Source organism: Amblyomma maculatum, chromosome 4 (genome assembly GCF_055883805.1).
Source record: "Amblyomma maculatum isolate TAMU_Amacu chromosome 4, ASM5588380v1, whole genome shotgun sequence".
NCBI classification, from domain to species: domain Eukaryota; kingdom Metazoa; phylum Arthropoda; class Arachnida; order Ixodida; family Ixodidae; genus Amblyomma; species Amblyomma maculatum.
Genome location: NC_139347.1, coordinates 55,418,929 through 55,438,346, shown reverse-complemented (window position 1 = coordinate 55,438,346; position 19,418 = coordinate 55,418,929). Strand labels below are relative to the sequence as shown.

At 44.5% G+C, this 19,418-nt stretch overlaps 1 pseudogene; it reads left to right on the top strand.

The window, feature by feature from the left end:
- The first annotated feature begins 9,787 nt into the window (after positions 1–9,787).
- On the top strand, positions 9,788–11,449 carry LOC146191091 (very long chain fatty acid elongase 7 pseudogene; annotated as a pseudogene).
- Positions 11,450–19,418: the final 7,969 nt, after the last annotated feature.

Genomic DNA, 19,418 nt, shown 5'->3' with positions numbered 1-19,418 from the left:
TATCAAGGTTAGAGCCCTTAGTTGCGCTTAGAGGGTTTTAGTGTGTAAAGCCACACTCGTAGGAGCTGGCGGGTTACTTTTTCTGCAATATATTTTAGCAAGATATATATATATATATATATATATATATATATATATAGAAGATGGACATACGGTTGTCCGATGGATGTTTTGAAAGATGCAGACTATGATGCTGAAACAGAGTTGGTGTTTAGGAAGCTAGCACAAATGAAACGACTCCACTTTTCACGGCCGGCAAACGGCCTGGCGAACTAGTAAATATATATATGCCGTATATTTTATAATTATGTGCATTTAGCAAGAAAGAAAATAAAAAGCAGTCACCTTGTCGTAGAAAATCCGCCTCGCATTCGAAGGGTACCAAGTTCGATCTCCGGTGCCGCCGGGTACCCACCGGCTTCCAGTGGGTACAAGCTTCCCTCCGGTATGGTGCTCGGCTCTTCTGGGGTGAAATGCTTTAAAAAGGAGTCATGGACCAAAACCGTTGCGCCGATGGGCCAATCGGACAACCATAAGTCTGCCTCGTGCGGCAGAAACCGATTATGCGGTCTTTATTATTTTTTTTTTCTCAAAGTCCGACAGCCGGAAATTTGGTCCTGCCCAAGACTGCGACGATTTTTTCATTTCCTTTCCTTCTTGCGCTTTTCAGCGACAGAGCCTGCTTTCCGTTTTTGTGAGGTGTACGCGACCTTTGCAGGCAGGTATTCGAAACTTTTTGCCCAGGAATGGGTGCAGCAAAAAACACCTTTGTGAGACCCAGGCACCTGGCCGGGGGACGCTTGTACACGTTTTTAACGGTGGGTGTCCGGTGGTGGGTTTAGAACTACCTCCCGCAGCCGAGACGAGCGCCCAAATCACTCGGCCATGACTGCGGCTTAAGACTAAGTTACGACTCGTCTACAAGCAGTAAATAGTTTATAACTGAAGTTTATTTCTCACGAGTTTCGGTTTCAACCCCTGAGCGATGGCTATGAAGACTTCTGACTTGTTGGGATTCCTGTTCTCGGGGCAGGCTAGCTTTAGAGTTGTGCCGCGATATGGGCGATCATATCGCCGTTATCGCAACCCTCACGTCGCCTAGCTAGACTCGAGTCTGACCCCACAATCATCGCTCGGCTGTTGGAACCGAAACAGGAGAGAAAACGAATTCGATTAGAATTTTTTAGCGGTCGTAGGCAAATAGCTTGTGGTGATTCGTCTACATTGGGACTTCACGCGTCATTAAAGCATAAAACACGCGACAAAAAAGTGCTTGTCTATTCTATACCTCCCTCTGGCTCTTTTTCCAGGAGTCATTGACTTCATTCACACTGGGTAGGTCTCTAGTGGTCCTCGCAAACTCGTTTTCCTCCTCCTCTGCGCGCTGAGAAAATAAAGCAAAACAAACAAATCCTCTCGCGCTGTTCCGCTCGCTTTGACACTGCGTACGAGGAAGGAATGGCATCAGTCATCGACATTTCCCACGTGCACGCGTCGAGTCGCTAACGCAGACACAACACCACTTATAAGCCCTGCAACGTCGTTCCTGCTTCAGGACGTTTTTCCGCTGCCGTCGCGCACGAGTCGGGTGCACAAGGTTGCACTATTGGCAACGTCACATACTATCGAGCAAAGGTTGGCTACCTCAATGCACCGCGTTCATGCGACTCACTGGACGTCGAAAAAGGGGAGGTACTAGCACCGCGATTACATTTGCTGCTCAATTTCTTCTCTTTTTTTTTTTTTTTTCGGCTGCATGATCGGCATGATCGCTTTAATTCCCATTGGTCGACGACGGAAATCATTGCTTACCGCTGGACACTGAGTTTTTAAATGTTACCGTTAGAAAGACTGCTGGCGCCACCCTCTACACGAGGTTCCTAAGAGGGCACTTCATCCGCCGTGGGTAGAGTGTACTAGAATGTTTCAGTACACTCTAGCGCGGGAATGCCGAAGAGACTAGGCTATAGTTATTTCGCTTGGCCATAAAACTTAATTACGACTGCAGAAATAGAATTATCAATAAAAGAAATGGGGGGGTTGAAGCACGGCTTGAAATTAGTGATAGAGCGAAAGCTATGAGTGTTGCAGCGGATTTTTCTGCGGACACCTGTATTTAATGTGCCACCGTCACAACGTTCGAACGAACCTCATGTCCTAGAAACTCGTTGTTGTCGTTCGCATCTACCAGCTGCCGAGTTATCTGTCCTCTTCTCCTTCTTCGTCTTCTTCCACTTTCTCTGTTTTTCTTCTTCTTCACCGCCTTCTCCTTCTGGTTTTCTTTTGCTTCTCTGTTCCTTTTTTTTTTGTGACGTTCTTGACCACCCACTTCAGCAAGAGGGTGCCAGACGACCTCTGTCCATCAGTCCCCGGCGTCTGATCTGTGACACAGCTCAATACGATAACAACCACTCGGTTAATCAAATGGGAAGAAACTTGAAGGCTAAACAGCAAGTACAGCAATTGATTCGGAGCACTCGCCTTTATAATGCGCAGCGTGCACTCGGGGAACACGCGATTGATCAGTGAAGCCAAAGAGCAGCGCAAGAAAAAAATGTGAGGATGAACGCCATTCGTACCCACACGTGGTGGAATTCTTTGAGTGGCTGCGCATCAGTATTGCTTCTGCAAATGTGTACCCTGATATTGCGGGAAACATCTGGCATCCCTGAGACGTCCATCGGCCATTACGTAATCGACGGCGAGAGCAGCTTCCCACGAGGATGAATCAAAGAGCGCCAAGGACGCTTGATCTGTAAAGAAAAAAAAAAAAAGGCAACAGAGAGAACGCGAACAACTGGTGAGGCAGAGCTCCGAAGAAATCTCCAGCATACGTGAGTTGGCAAAATGCAGGACAAATGGATTAGAAAAGATGGTGTAATTAACTGTTAGCTAACAAAATGGAGAAAGGTATGAGTAGAGAAGCAAAAAATTCAGTACACACGCTTGATACTGCTTATGCGCGAAAATGCGAGAACATTTTGATGTCGGTGATTGATACTATGAATAATGCTTGTAGACGCACCTTCCAGTACGTTACTAGCAAATTGCACCCCGTAGCAGTAGCTCAGTGCCCCAGACCAGGCCACAAAAGGCACGCTTGTACGGCTTGGGATGAAGCGGCAGCTATATATATGTGTGTTGTGTGGTCTTTCCCTCAACTATATTACAATTTACAAGTGCATTCTAAGATCATGTGTGTAATTAAGGAGAACCGCAGGCCGATATCGCAGCTTACCCTCGGACGAGCCATGCGTGTAAGATCTAGACTTGTAGAACACTATCGTATCATCAAACGTATGTGAAATTGGGTGCAGGGTTATATCGATGCTTAGAGAATTTTTTTTTTAAAGAGATAAACCACGCGACAGATTTGCGCAAACTTTTCCCATGTCAGGCAACGGAACCGCCCCGCTTTTTCGAGAAGAGGCAGATTGAGGAGGCAAAAGAACACAAACGCGAAGTTTGTCCGCGCGGAAAATTTTACATCACAAACAAGCGGTGCGAGTCAGCGCTGGTTGTGTTTCCTTCTGTCATCCTTGCATTCTCGATCGCGCTGTCCGACAGGGTGTGAAACACAGCCGAATGCATAGTGCGCCCTGTTGAAAGAGAAAAAACAACCGCATAACATAAAGGAAGATAACGTGTTTTAACCGTTCACAACCATATAGTTAAATTCTAGTATAATCGGGACGAAATAAGGTAAAAAATAGGGGGCCCCTTAAGCTCCGTCGTTAAGATTATGACGCGATAGCAAGCGCTCACGGTCGTCGCTTTTTAAGTTTCTCAATTTTTCTAATTTTTATTTGTTACATATTTTTCACCGGTAAGCTCGGACGCTCAATTCGCCGCATGTGCGCGTTCAGCGGAACGCGCGCTGTTTGCGTTCGACGTAACGCCGGGGAACTCTACGGTTACGAGTATGACGCAATAGCGTTTCACACACGGACGTTTTCTTTTCGCTTTCCATGTTTTTAAATGCTTTTAATTTTTTTTTTTTATACAGGGACACTTAACAGCAGGAAAAATTGGATTTCCATTCTGTGCATTTTGACACCTTTACACCCTATTTTTACCGATGTTTCGTTTTTCGATTATTTCAATGAATTTATAAATTAGACGTTCCAAATTTCCTCATCCAGCATTAGCAAGCATTTGGTTTTTATTCTGAGCATTTTGACACCTTAGAATCTCTCTTTTTTCCATATTTAGTTATTTCAATTCAATAGTTGTTCAATTACAAACAGTAAATTTTCCTAATTAGAATAAAAAAGCGCTGGCTTTTCATTCTGAGCTATTTGATAACTTTAAAACCCTGTTTTCCAATTGTTATTCTTCAATTATTTCAGTTAATTCATCAATTACACACAAATTTTTCAATTGGCAACATCAAACATTGCATTTTCATTCTGATCGTTTTGACACCTTTGAACCCCCTTTTCTAATTTTTCATTTCTTTAAGTCCTCAATAATTAATTAAAGTGATTTTATTGACTCGCAACTGCCTATCACACACCAATCAATCATAAGTCACTAGAACCACAAATTACCATGATACAATTTTTTTACGCAGTCCCCGATTATTTCGAACACGAGGTGCCGAGAACTACTATACTACGACGCGTGGACAACGTTTCAGCCGAACAGTACTCTACGAGTACAACGATGAATGGGTAGAAGGAGGGATTGAAATGAAACATTGTCCGGAGTTTTCTTGGACGTCATCCCAAATATCCCTTCCCGATGGTAGTTTTAAGCGATTGTCAATTCCTTGCTATTTTTGGTGTTCTTGACCCATCACTGCCGTGTTAATGTATGTGTGCTGATGATCTTGTACCTGTTTCGCGCTTGTCCCATTTTTCGAACATGCGAATAATCAATGATTCTAATCATGTTTTAGTATCACACGGAGCTAACTTGTCTTGAAATGACAGGATAAAAGTTCTCATGGAATAAACACAATCATGCAAACTTGCGGCGCCATGCAGGTGAGGATAAGAACAAGTTGGATTTCATTAGAAATGAGATAAGTGCGCGATCATGATTGGAGAGGATAAAACGAGATTGATTCATTTTATTCATTTATAGACTGCTTGGCAGGATATCTTTAGTGTCAGGATACCAAACTGACGATGCTTATTCCAGCTGTGATCGAACGATGCTTTTGTATAAATTATAAGTTAATATCAGCAGGGGTTGCATGTAAAGTGCGTTTTAGGCGTACATGCATCCGGTTTGGCTTGCTAACAATGGAATCGACCTGTGTTTTCCAGCATAAGTTGAGAATGATATGAATGCCGAGGCACGCGATATGATAGATTCGAGTGCGATATTGATCAGGTGATAGGTTGGTAATCTTCTAGTTGTTCAGGATATTCATATAACATTTATTGTCACTTCTCATGCTCGCCACGATTCAGATATACCGTTACGTGAGTTTGCCTCGCGCTTTTGCCAGTATTGCTTTTTAAAAATAATAACAAAAAAGAACGCATTTATTAGCAAATAACTGAATCGATGAAGTAACGCACTTTGACAGGTCACTGATATATAGATTACAAAAAGTAACGGCCCTACGACGATGCAACAAAGGAACAAGATATAGACGGGAATTGATTAGTTAACGCGGTTAGAAATTGCTAACGTTTCATTAAAATTTACTCTAGCCATCGTAGTATGTTTGTAACAAGCCTGTGGCACGCCTTACTGAAAGCCTCGGCGAAGCCTAGAAACATACAATCTATAATCGAACAGTGTAGAAAGACCGAATAAAAGCACCCGTGCTTAACCCTAACTGATGAAAACATAGTACTTGTGTCTTACAAGAGAATTATTTGCCGAAAACATATTGCTATCGAGGGAAAATGAGGATCTACAACGATTTATGTAATGGGGAAAAGTTCGAGCATTCCACAAGATATGCTGGTTTTCTAGATGGGGCGGTAAGAACTCGGCGAATCACCGTTTCCAGATTTGTGAATTGGAATTTTTTTTCCTTTCTGCCAATCCGCCTACATCATACCTGTATCTACGAACTGCTGGAATATTCGAGACAAAATAATGGAAGAATATGTTTTCGCGCTTTTTAAAAACTTTCCATAACGAAGTCGATACCGGAAGCTCAAATTACATTAGTCTATCAATTACTTGGAAATTCAGTTCTTTTTAACCAGAACAGGATACGCAGGTAAGCGTTAGTTATAAAGGCAATCATTTGGTAAGTCACGCCACTAAGGACAGGTAGACTAACTGTAAAACAAACACTATTAGTCATTCTCTATCCAGAATCGGTTCATCGCAGGGGTTTGTTAGCACAATATCTGATATTGCCATTGGATTAATAACCTTACTAAGTTCCCTGGAATTAGTATTAAGCACATCCTTTAATGTATTGGACGGAAACAATTTTAACCACCCAGATAAAAGCGTCATTTGGAAAACAATATAGTGACCAGTGAAACTGGCTGTAACGTTCTTGCTGGACGATATAAGCGTTATTTTATTTTTAGTTTAGAAAGACGTTTAATAAAGTAGTCATATTACGGTACTTTCGGATTGTATGAGATGTTTTTGAACGGGTGTAAATTTGTTAAAACGAGCTTGATAATATTGCACGTGAATAATATTCAGCCTTTTAAACACATACCTAGAAAGTGGCTCAACTCTATAGTTTTGTTGAAATGTACTCGACTGTAGCTGCACAAAATTTTAATCTTCATAATTATTTTTCGTGCGGGTATAATAACGAAAAAGTCTACTACAAGATGACCGCTTAGCTCAGGTAGGTATGTTATTTCCGAACAGATTTCCGGCTTTGTACCAAACTAAGTTATAGCGTATTTGCTAATGTATATGTAATTCGTTTAGTAACAATCTGTGGATTACAGAATGAATATAAATTGATCGATACTTGGCAGGTGGAAGATGTAGACTTATTAGGATTTGTAGACAAGGACCAGACAACCCTAGAAAATTTGAAGTTGCTGAGCAAAAATATAGAAAATGGTGTGCATCGCGACCAGACAGCTGCTAATCGAGTTGATTGTGAGCAGTGACGGTGATAGCAAATGACGAAAATGATTTAAATGGGGACTAGGGTTCTATGTTGAACGCGATGCTAAGAGCGAGTTACTTACTATATACTTCTCAATAGCCACAAGGACGCCATCACTTTGGCTTGATTTCCTGTCACATCGGTAAAGTGAAACTTGTTAGATAAGTCGAGAATTTCGATTTCTCGAATGATAAGGTGAAGCCACCGTTATGAACAAAAAGGAAAGGTTCCACAGCGGTAAGACGATTGCACAGATAGACAGGGACAGGACTGGCGCTGATCCTGTCCGTATTGGGTCCTGTGTTGCTCCCGTATTATGCAGCATTTTTCTTGCGTCTGTTGATCGGTCCCTGCTTTTAGCCTTTGACACATGGGTAGTTATCAAGCTCTGTAGATACGTCGTATCAGGAGACAGAAGGACGGGCTTTATAATGAAAGAGTTAAACAAATGCTATAGATGTTTTTCAAGGTAACGTTCGCATCATAAATACCGGAGCATGATTGTCTGCAGTTTTTAGACCAAAATCTTAACTTCACACGCAAAGGTATCTGTTGTAATATCGCCCCAGAGTTTGTAAGGATTTACTTCATTACTATTTGGCGCACCAAGATAATCAAGAGAGCTATCGCGAAGCAAGTGCTAGAAGGGTGCTTTGCAGAGATCCTGCTGCCACGTGATGAAGGACAGCTTTGATAACCAGCTAATGAGGCTTCGGCGGGCTATCCCGAACACAGCGGTGGCGCGGTGACGGAGTCCCTTATACAGAGTATGAATGGACGCTCCCGTAAGTAGAAAAGACAATGTGAAGGGGAGGTGGTGACCAGACCTGTTGTTGCACCTTACGTGCACAAAGTGGCGATCATTTGAAGAAGGTCGCTAACAAACACACGGCGTCAGAATGATCTCGTATCCACCCTCCGAAATATTTGCTAACGTGCGTACGAGTGACGAACTATGAAAGAAGAAAACATACCAACGGCTGTTCTAAGAAGCGTATGTTAAGCAGTATGTGAAATGTACCACCGGGGTCATTCATCAAATCCCTTAACATATCTGGCAAAGTGTATACGTCGGCCAAACTGGCCAATGTGCGAATGATCGGGCTGTAGGGCACAAGCGTTCTATGAAAAACAATCCAAATTTACATCTATCCGCCCACTGACATTCGCGCGATTTGAAGCCAAAGTGGGAACAATCAGAATTTTAAGCAGGAGCAGGGACACTCTCGACTGTGAGTTGCTCGAAGCGGTTTTTGTCAAAAGGCTGCGATTACACGTCATCCGTATCTCTTTTTAGTGAAGAAAGTCGTATTCTTAATTTGACTAGATAGGAATGGCCTAAAGGGATATTCATAACCTTGCCGGCAGTGTGGAGGCGTTTGTAGGCGTTAACTTCCCCAATTTTTTTTACACATGCGCATAAAGTCTTTTTTTTTTATTATTGTTTCGTAGAAATATAACCAGCTGGAATTCAGCTCCTGTTCTGTGAGTCTATCTGTGCATTCGTCTTTGTTAGCGCTGTGCAATCTTTCCATTTTTTTTTTTCAATGCACCAACTAGCCCTGCAAGTGGTTTTAATTGACCATGTTTATGAGTCTACCAGGAATAAAGATTCAACGATCTTTTTGATTACACTTCTGTGTCAGTGTATTAAACGGAGAAATGCGCAGTGGTGCAGAGACAGCCACACCCCCTCTGAAATCGATAATCGGAAGACAACGATGGATAAGGCATTTATAAAATATTGCATGCCGCAGCGTTACGACCTAATATCGACCACCTGTCGTATATCACACGCACGCTTTTGAATTTTGCCCCTGTCGAAATTCTGTCACTGGGGCCCGGAGGTGACCCTGAGATAAACATTCGAGCACCATATTAAGTGTTTATTATGTTCTAGAGATTAAAACCATGAAAATTGTAGGGAAGTTTCACGGCATTGCTAGCTGCCGCCAAGCAGTGTACTGCTAATCGACTCTGCGCCTGTTTGAATCGGATGGAAAAAAAAAATTACATTTATATGGTGCACACCGAGAAATCATTTGGGCATTCGTGCACATTATAGGCGTCGCAAAGGGCAGTGTCACAGTGGCAGCACGCGAAGCCAGCCAACGCGTTTTGCCAGTCCGAAATAAAACGCGTGCTTCACTCCCGATACTCAGGGCAGTAACGTCACAGAAGAACGTCACATGTGACCATGAACGCATAACACACCCGAGCCGGCCTTCTGGTGTCTCGCCTTTTCTTTATATATGTATGCCGGCGAGAGCTTTCATTTCTAATAAGGCCCGCAGAAACTTGCCGACGCCGGAGAGGAAGTAGTGGACCTGCGACCGCAGCGACGTCAGTAATCGCGGTTTCCAGATGGAGGAAAAAAAAAATAGTTGTCTCCATTGTGGTACGCGACGTACATGGCCACATTCTGTGCCGCAGGGAAGGAAGCAAAAAGGCTGCGTGTTTTCTCCGTTGGCGCCACGTGCCGCATGCGATTGCTTTATCGAGATAAGCACTAAAGATGCCTCAGCCCATCATCCTCCTCCTTCTCTTCACTTTTGCTTCCCACACATCACCCGTGCTGTAACGGCCCGACGTGGTCAGCGAATCGAGAGGAAGACCCAATCAAAAAGCCGCCTAACTTTGCGCGCCCCTTCCTACAAGGCATCCCGCACCCCCTTTCCTATCAACCCTCCTCCTCGCCCTTTTTTACCGCTGCGGCGGCATCCTGGGAAGAGCAAAGCGGATAGAAAAGAGTCGCGTCTTCGCTGAGACGAGCTCACATTTGGCCCGGGCGCCGCCGCGACTCCGTTTCGGTAACTCGCTCCCCGCACGCAGAAACGGGGCCACCGCAGCCGAGCAGAGCGTCATGGAAAACAGCACCGCCACGGCAGCGACCACCGCCTTCGAATGGGGGGACCTCTTCAAGCGCGACCCTCGCATCGCCCACTGGGCCCTCGTCGGCAACACTCAGTTCATCGTGCTGCTCCTGGCTGTCTACGTCTACATCGTCAAAATCGGAGGGCCACGCTTCATGAGGGACCGCAAGCCATATGACAACATCAAGCCCTTTATTCAATTCTACAATGCAGCCATGGTGCTCCTCAACTGCTACTTCGTGGTTGCCTTCCTGACCAGGACCTACTGGGGTGGCGGTTACAGCTTCTTCTGCCAAGGCATCGACTTCGAGGCACGAGACGAGCTGACCATGAGCATGCTCTCTCACGTCTGGTGGTACGTGCTGGTGCGGATAGCAGACTTTTTGGACACTCTTTTCTTCGTCTTGCGCAAGAAGGAGTCGCACGTATCCGTCCTTCACGTCGTGCACCACGTCCTGGTGGTATTCAATGGTTGGTTCGGCCTCGCCTACGGTGCGGACGGCCACGTCGCGTTCGGCATCATCTTCAACAGCTTTGTGCACGTGGTCATGTACTCCTACTATTTCTTGTCCTCGTTAGGACCGTCAGTGCGGAAGTACCTCTGGTGGAAGCGCTACCTGACGCAGTTTCAGCTAGTCCAATTTGTCATCCTGTTCTTCCACATGACGATTCCGCTGTTCGTCAACTGCGGTTATCCTCTGGTGCACATGTGCATTACTTTGCCGCAAGGGATATTCTTCTTCGTCATGTTCCTGAAATTTTACGGCAAGGCCTACATCCGGTCAAGACCTCAGCCTCGCGTTGAAGTCAAGGTCAAAGCTCAGTGAGTACGGCCCTCGTTAAACCTGTGACCGATTGTGCGTCCTGGACCAAATGTAGTGGCCAAATTTAGACGAATGTGAGTGTCATTCGGTCCATCTTCACTTCAACAGAACCGAAGCGTGCGACACCAAAGGCGGCTCTGGGATACAAGTTGCCTGTTTCCGTTCCATTGACTCATTCGCTTCTCCGCCATTGACATCTGTAACCTGTGTTATCGGAGGGTGGTGCCCGATTTGTGCTTTCTTAGCCCTCCTACGTTATCTGCCGCATTGCAACACTCTTATATAGATTGGTCGCAGATGCGTAGTGAGTAGCTAACTCGCAAACGGCGAAGCCATTTCTATCCCATAACAGCAGTTACAGTGCTTCACAGCGCTTGCTTATGCTTCTAGCCTCGTTTCCCAAGAACGAGCGTCACTCGTACCATTGCCTAACAATCGCATCACTATGCTTCCTCTAGTTCGCGCGCCTCATCAAGACACGAAGACTGACTGTGATCCTCTAGTTCTTAGTTGACTTCATTCGTAGTGACGTGAACATCACCCAGTGTGCCTCGACATGTGATTCACTAGTGTGACTGTTCAGGCTTGTGTAGTCTTTTCAGTACACCCTGTATGACTGGGCTTCCATAAGCTTCTGAGCAAGCGCATGTTTTAGTGTACATAATCGTCTGTAAATAAATCCATTCTTCCGTGTCTTATTCTTTGTCTGCGTGGCATCGTTGTTTCTTGGATATGGCAAGAGTAATTGAAGATGCGGGAAAGGAACCTGGTGTCGCATCTCCGCGACATTTCGGCAAATGGAATGGTGTTCCTCAGTCCGGGATGCCAACTCATGTTTGAAACTCTGACGCCTGTCTAAGCAGGATTTGTTTTCCTTAATTGCTTTTCGAAAACTCTTATCCGGGACTGCAGCTTTGTACGCATGCGGCGGACACCAGCCGCAAGAATCTTGCCTTTTCCCGACAGCATCTTGCCGTTCATTGAGGCCTTCAGCGCAACCACTGCGACAGACGGGAACGCCGCTCAGATGTCTGGCCAGAAAAAAAAAAAAAAATGCAGAAAGGTTGAACTAGATGTGTGTGTGTGCGGGGGGGGGGGGGGGTAGCGGCGGTATGGGGAGGAGGATGGGTTCACTCGTTTCTGTGTCAAGTTCACACGGTCTTGCCTCGCCGACCCACTTACGTGAACGGGAGGAGAGGGGCCGGTGTGGCCCCCTCTCATCTCCAGACGGGGAAGTACCGTTGCATAACGATAGCTTCATTCATCTCTGAGGTTTCTGTTTTTATTTTCACCCCCGCTGTGCCACTGGAGAACCTTGACTGTCGCGTTTAGATGAGTGCGTGGTGCCACAAAAGCTTTAACACAATCGGACGTATCACGGACTTCTGTATTCCGCGACCATATCTCTAAAGTGTTCTCGTATTAAAAAGAAAAAACAGGATTGCAAAACACGAAGATATGCTTTTTTACTTTTTTTTTTGTGTGTGGGAGAGCCTTTAGCGGTCTATACGCATCCTATGGGTGCGCTCTTTACTGTGCACAACATCTTGCTATTGTTGATCCCGCCCCCTTTCTCGCAAGCTGCACAACCTGCTGAAGTACCTACAGGATCGGCTTTGCAGTAAGCGTTATACGTGGTCTTGAATGTGTGTACGCAGTGCGCTCTTTCCATGGGTGCCTGGATCTAGTGTTATCTAGGTAAAATGTAGGGCGGGCGCAAAGATGAGTCTGCATAAACTGCTGCGTTGCAGATCCCGCGTTGCTGTTGAGCCAATTTTTTTTTTTTAACGCTTACTGCCGACCGCGGTTTCATATCAACTTTTCATGCATGACTGCCCAGCTGACGGGCTTGGCTATGCTTAGTAATTGAACATATCAGCCCCAAGAAATGAAGATATTGCCACCAAATGAAGATTAAACGTTGCGTGACTGACAATGCTTTCTTTATTTTATCTCGCTGTTCGGTTAACGATGAAGCTTGTCGCCGCGCATTTCCACTACTGCAGAGCAGACGTCCGTTTGCTTTTCCGCTGTTCCACCTCGTTTTCCTGTACCATATGCATGCGAATCGTTGATGTGCGCTACTACAAATGAAAAACCTGGCGTTCATATTCGGAGTGAAAGCTATGTGCAAGCGGCACACCACAGCTAATTGTTTTGTTTGTTCTTTTCATTATTTATCATGATTTACTGACCACTGCGAATACCATTGCTCGAAGGTCCATAGCAGCCATACCCTTGTGGAGATACGATGTCGACAAATTATTGCTTTCATTACAATCAACACGAGGGTTGTAAATTTCAACATCTTTAGGTTATTCGTTTTCCTCAGTGCTTCTTCGTGACGCAAGGTTTTGAGCGTTGACGAGTGTGACTGGCATTCTTTGTTCGACGATCGACGAACAGGCTTGTTGCTATCGCCGCCGCCGAAGTTGCTTAGTTCTTTTTCGGGCGCAAGTCAGCCCAATAAAGAGTTAATTTCAGTACCACCAAGCCTGTGTCTTCTTTTGGTGTAAACGGCCTTGTCACCACTACGTGAAATCCCGTGATGCGTGGGCGAAGAGGCCCATCTTCTTCTTCGCACTAGCATTTTTGAAAAAGAAAATGTGTCAAACTCTTGCTCTATGTACTCAATCACGCTTTCATCTGTAGCATTTTTGGCCAAATATAATTCCCCGTGTGTGCTTCGTGCTACATTTTGCCTTAGATTGCTTAAAAAAAAAAAAAAAAAACTTCGACAGCAAGCCCTGAATCACTCTCTTCTTGAAAGGTAAACAGAAATCTTGAATGGATTTGTTTGGAGGTCGGAGTTGCGTGTGTTGGTATATCAACGATATTGTTAAGGCTAAAAGAAAAAGCAATATCCAGCAGTAGTTTACAATGTGATCATGAAGTCCAAACACAAAGTTCATCGCATTTATCGTGTGTCCCGCCCAGGTGGCGCAGTGGTTACGGAGCTCGACTACTGTTCCCGAGGATGCGGGATCGAATCCCGGCCTCGGCGGCCGCTTTTCGGTGGAGGCGAAAAACAAGGCGTCCGTGTGCTGTGCGATGTCAGTGCACGTTAAAGAACCCCAGGTGGTCAAACTTCCGGAATCCTCCGCTACGGCGTCTCTCATAGCCCGAGTCGCTTTGGGACGTTAAACACCCCAAACCAAACAAACATTTATCGTGGGCAATGTCACCGCATAAGATAACATAGGTGTAGAGCTTATCGGAATCATGAATGATTTCGTGCAACAATTACGATTTTGCAACAGCAGCGTTCGGGCGCCTGTACATCGCACAGATAAAATGCTTGCACTAGTATGATTGCACGTGACTCTGAATCATTTAGATACAAGTTTCATGAAGAAGTAATGGGCACTTAATGTCTCTTCTAACTGTGACCACGTGACTCCTCGAGTATGGTACGTCCTGTCCGATGATGTACGTGCCGTGTGCATAGCGTAGGCATCATTGTAACTCTCGCGGAACCATGTTTCTGTTAGAAGCTCGATGTCAGTGTCCTAACCTAAATAGAAGTTTTGGAATTAATCGTTTTTATTCATCATGCTCCTATCGTTTACATTCAGTGCGGATAGCGGGGCTTTGTCAGAAAGCAGTTCTATTTATTTTATTATACGTCTCCGGCACTATATAAGCGCTCCAGCAGCACTTCTTTTTTCGCCAACCTCACACTGTCGTGGATAGACTGCTGCAGAGAAATTGACAAAAGTGTCTCTTTCTTGAAGCTACCCAGCTGTTCTGAAGCAGTTGGGTGTTTAGCTTTGGGAGAGGCGACGTACGGTACTGTCTTGTCTTGGGCCGCTCACCTAGCTATTTGCAAATGTTGGGTGAACATGCCAGCAACAGGGCAGAAAAGTGTCCAGGGAATATGGCTGTAGTTATTACCGCATTCACTGTCAAGACCGCCATTACAATTCACATGGCCTGTCCTACAGAACGTTTTCCTGTCGTTGTGTTTAGACCAGAGGATCGTAGTATTCTGCCCCTATTGAAAAACAAACAACTCATCGATCGATACCGCAAACACATTCGAACAGGCTGTGTATGAAATATTAGACCATTTTACGACTCTTGGAGAAACCGGTTTGACTAGGCTGTTAAGGGGGGGGGGGGGGGGAAGTCGTCAACACTTTTCTTTGCTACGATAGCAGCAGCCCAGCTTTCCAATATGGCAGCACCCTTCACCTCTTTGTAAAATTGTGTTGCATCCATGTTGGCTGTTTACGGCACTCGGACACACGGCTTTCACACATGCAGCACGCTGACCGTAGGCGTAAACAATAAGGATATTAGAAAAAAAAGCAAACGAAATGCTCAGTTTCTATGAACAACACTTGGGAGGAGGAGGGGGGGGGGGGGTTGTCCACAGAAACTCCTTATTTCATTTTCTTCACGTACCTATCTGTTATGTACAGGTGGAATTGCAAACTAAAGCCTTTTCTACTTATTTTTATCGAGTACATGAACACAAATGCGGAAATGCAAAGTTTTGCATTAAAACAAAACTTGACTTTTCTAAACTGGAAAGATAAGTATAGTAACACGAACACTGCTTTTATTGAGATATTTGCTCATATAAGAGGAAACGAAGGGAACCAGGAGCATTGGGGCATGTCAGGAAACCATTTTATTTGTTATATATAATTCCTCTTTCGAGCCCACGCTTTCTGGGACCTTGAGAATTTCGATTACGTGATGTGACCTTCTCATGCCGTGCGAAGTGATCCAGTACGCAGGGCGTCGTTTTTCTTTCTTTTTTATTGCCTCTACGCGGTTCGTGGCGGCGTCTCCCGATCAATCGAACCGTGACGCAACTTCCTATCCTATCGTCCTACTTCGCGGAGTGCTTTCTCAGTATTCGCGGCGCATATTCTCGTCTGTATTACATCAATCAAAGGAAGTTCCAGCGACGACCGGCGGATTCTTTCGCTCGTTCATAGTTTTCATATGCCTTAGCCTTGTTTTATGTTTTCCGGCGTCCCGACGTACTCGTGCACTCTTCGGCATGCTTCTTGTGGGTGCGTTTACGCTAATGCACGAAGAGTGTAGGATCATGTATGAATAACAGACGATGAAAGAAAGAACACAATGCAACTAATGGCGTTCTTGATGCGCTGATACTGCAATCGTTATCGATTATTTCAATGCTAGGGTATGAATAATGCATAGTAGTTTTCAGGACCGAAGCACACGCCGGGGTGTCTTGTGTTCCAAAACAGCCAAGCAGTCGTTCGGTCCGTAGCATGTCTTTTGGTAATTAAATGGTAGGGATGTTCGAATACTGCAAATTTCCGAAAAGCGACTCGAATAATCTGCTTTTCTATTCGGTGAACGAGTCGAATAGAGCAAGTCGAAACTTATTCGGATCGAATCGAATACGATGTATAGTTTTCGAATGTTCTTTGGCTAACGGACACGAAGTTTGGATAGGGCACTTCATATAGGTTTATTCTGCGAGTGTTTCAAAAACAGGCACCACTGCCTCCGCACGGCATGTTAATTGTTGCGAATGGTCAGTGCTGCAATGTGGCAGTTACCGGTGACTTCTGAGATGTCCGTCCTACATATGGTCTCCAAGATTGCAGCAGTGCTTGGGTAGGTTCATCTAGCTTAATTTTACTTGAGTTCGGAGGTCATGGCTCGCAACCCCCATCACTGTAAAATGGTGGTATGTGGTGCTAGCTTGGAATAACAGATTGTACGTGGCGCCACCATGGGCCGGTTTCGGAAGTAAAGTGTATATGCCGACACCGAGTTTGGGTAGCGGATCCCTGAGGCAATGCTTCAGCGCCGTTCACTTCAAAACGGTGTTAACGCATTCTTTACAATAAGTACGTCACAAGTTTGAATCGATTAGGGGAAAGATTTTTAACTCAAATTTTCTCGGTTGATAAATGCATCTTTTCTTTGTGTGCAAGCGTCAAAGTACTTTGATTAAAAATGACAGTTGGATGGAGTTCTCGTCAGTGTGCCTTTACCTCAACAGCCAATGCACCGCCTCTAAGGCTTTGCTGTCTCACGCGAGTAATCATTTTGTACGAATATTCGCACAATTAGTGTTTAATTATTGGACAAATACCACTTTGGTATCGAATAAGTTTCTTTAGCCATACGCTATATAAATGTATTTTCTAGCATGGCCATGCTATTTGTGTGTGAATCGGTTTCGACAAAAACATCTAATCGTGTGCTCCGAGGAAAATGACGTAGATCTCTGGCGTGTGCAAAAGATATCTTACTGTGTGTCGTGTGTTACCCATGCAGTTTTCTCCAGAAGACGGTGAGTTAGAGAGAGAAGAAATGAAAATGAACATTATGCAGTGGGAAGAATAATTTATTGCTGTTTTTCTAAGTAATAAATATTTCACCTCCTCTTTCCTTGCGGTGCAGCAGTTTGGATATACTGCGGCGCATAAAAGAGACTAACAGTGCGTTTGATTCTAAAAAGAAATTGTTCAGATAATGGGTGTCTTGGGTACACTTTCAAATGCTCCTAAACATATATACCAGTTTGAAAAAAAAAAAACATAACGAAAGTTCTCAGCCACAGTGGACGTAATTCAGTGCAACAGCAATTCTGCTTGCGCAATAATTAACTAAAACACAATGATATTTTTTTTATTTATGCAGCTTAGTGGAAAATCCCAATGGAGTATTCGATTTTGGCAACATGAAAACACCACATCAGTTTGAAATATAAAAAGTTCGCTCTATAAGACGCCTTCTAAAGCAAGAAATTGAGATGTATTTTTACGCACAAAACCGAAACTAAACGCCGTAAACTCAGCTGGAACGACACATCAGCTATGACGCGTTGCGAAATGCTTGCTCTGCTGTGCCGTGTCATGCACTTCTTCCTGCATCGCGTTGCTTTGAAAATCCACGGCCAAGCAGTTGGCAAAGTCTGTTCATTCCCTGTGCAAGAAGCGGCGAAGGAAATGGATATATGGCGTTACCTAATAGCGCATGCAGCAAATGCGACACGTCACCAATATTCGTTGAGTTCCCACCGAGCTTCCTGTGCATCTAATACGCTGTGTCGTAACGTGCGCGCAAAAAAAAAAAAAAGAAAGGAAAAAAAGAAAGATGGATGGATGGATTTTTTTTTTTTTGCGCTGTGTAACAAACACTGCAGGCTGGCCGATATTTCTCAAGTGAGCCGGTTTAAGATACCGGTCCAACGCTCAGTGCGGCAGGGGTGTCCACTGTCACTGTCGCCATTGCTTTCGGTATATATATATATATATATCGAATCTTTTTGCAGGCGTGTTCTCGCAAGTAATTTAATTTCTGGACTTCACTGCAGTCATGTGACGTAAGCATTTTAGCATTCGCTGACGGTACAGGCATATTGTGTGTAGACCAGGAAAGTGTTAGTCAGGTAGTGAATACGGTCAAGGATTTTTTTAAGCTTAGGGGGAGCGCTGTCAACTGGCATAAATGTTTGGGGTTTTGGCACGGGGAATGGGAAACAAAGCCTCCAACATTTCAGAATATTACGCAGTTATTGACTCCAACAAAGTTTCTCGGAGTCCCACTTGAGAACTACATGGATAGTGACCCATGGTGGCGACAGCAGACAAATAAATTGCGGAACAATGTTGAAAAACGGGGGGCAAACAAACGTCAATATTTGCTCGCGTGACCACATGAAATTAATTTTTTTGTAAAAAAGGTGTGTTATGTGACGAAGGTGTTGCATTGGCCAAGGATAAATATACAAATGAAACACAAGGTCTTTGTAGTTTTTATCTGGGCTTTAACTTATGAAAAAAAAAAAAAAAAAGAAGTCGAATGAGCCTTCTTCGCCGCGTAGGCGACGGCGGATTGTCTTGGTCGCGCTTATTTTTGCGTCAAGTTGTTAATCGTTTCTTGTTCTTATGAGATGTAAAGAATGCTCTCCTACTAACCGTTTGTCAATTACGCTTGCTAAGAGCTTCATTATGCCAAACTTCTCGTCACGTCGCTGGTGGAACACGTGGTTATTTTCGTGGAATTGTTCAAGCAACATGGTCTTCATGTACCCGATTTTCAATGAAATATTTAACCAATGTTTCCAGAAAAAGGCTGTACAAAGTTCTTACTGAAATAACCTTGCCTGTTTCTGCATACCGGTCATTATACTCTTCTGGGCCGGGACAAAATGTTTGGTTAATGGGGTTTAACATCCCAAAACGATTCCGGCTATGAGATACGCCGTAGTGGAGGAGTCTGGAAATTTCGACCACCTGTGATTCTTTAACGTGAACTAAAAATAGCAAAGCACACGGGCGCCTTGCTTTTCGCCTCTAACGAAAAGCGGCCGCCGAGACCGTGTGATTCGATCTCGCATTTTTGGGAACAGTAGTAGAACGTCGTAACCATTTCGCCAACCCGGCGGGGGGCACAATATGTATTGAAGTGAGTAAAAAGAATATCTGTACAGCCTGCTGTGAAATATGTTCATTATATTGCCTGTAGAGGTTCTGCCTCTGAAGACATGGATGGCGATGAAAGAAATCTTTATGCCATGGAGTGTGAACTGTATTTTGTGCACAAAGCCAGAGTCTGTTGAACATGTGTTTATAGATTGTTAGGGTGGGGTTTTCTTTTGTGATGTCCTGCAGCGAACTTTGCACAAATATTTCCCTTTAAAGCCCCATGAAACTCGGTTCGTCG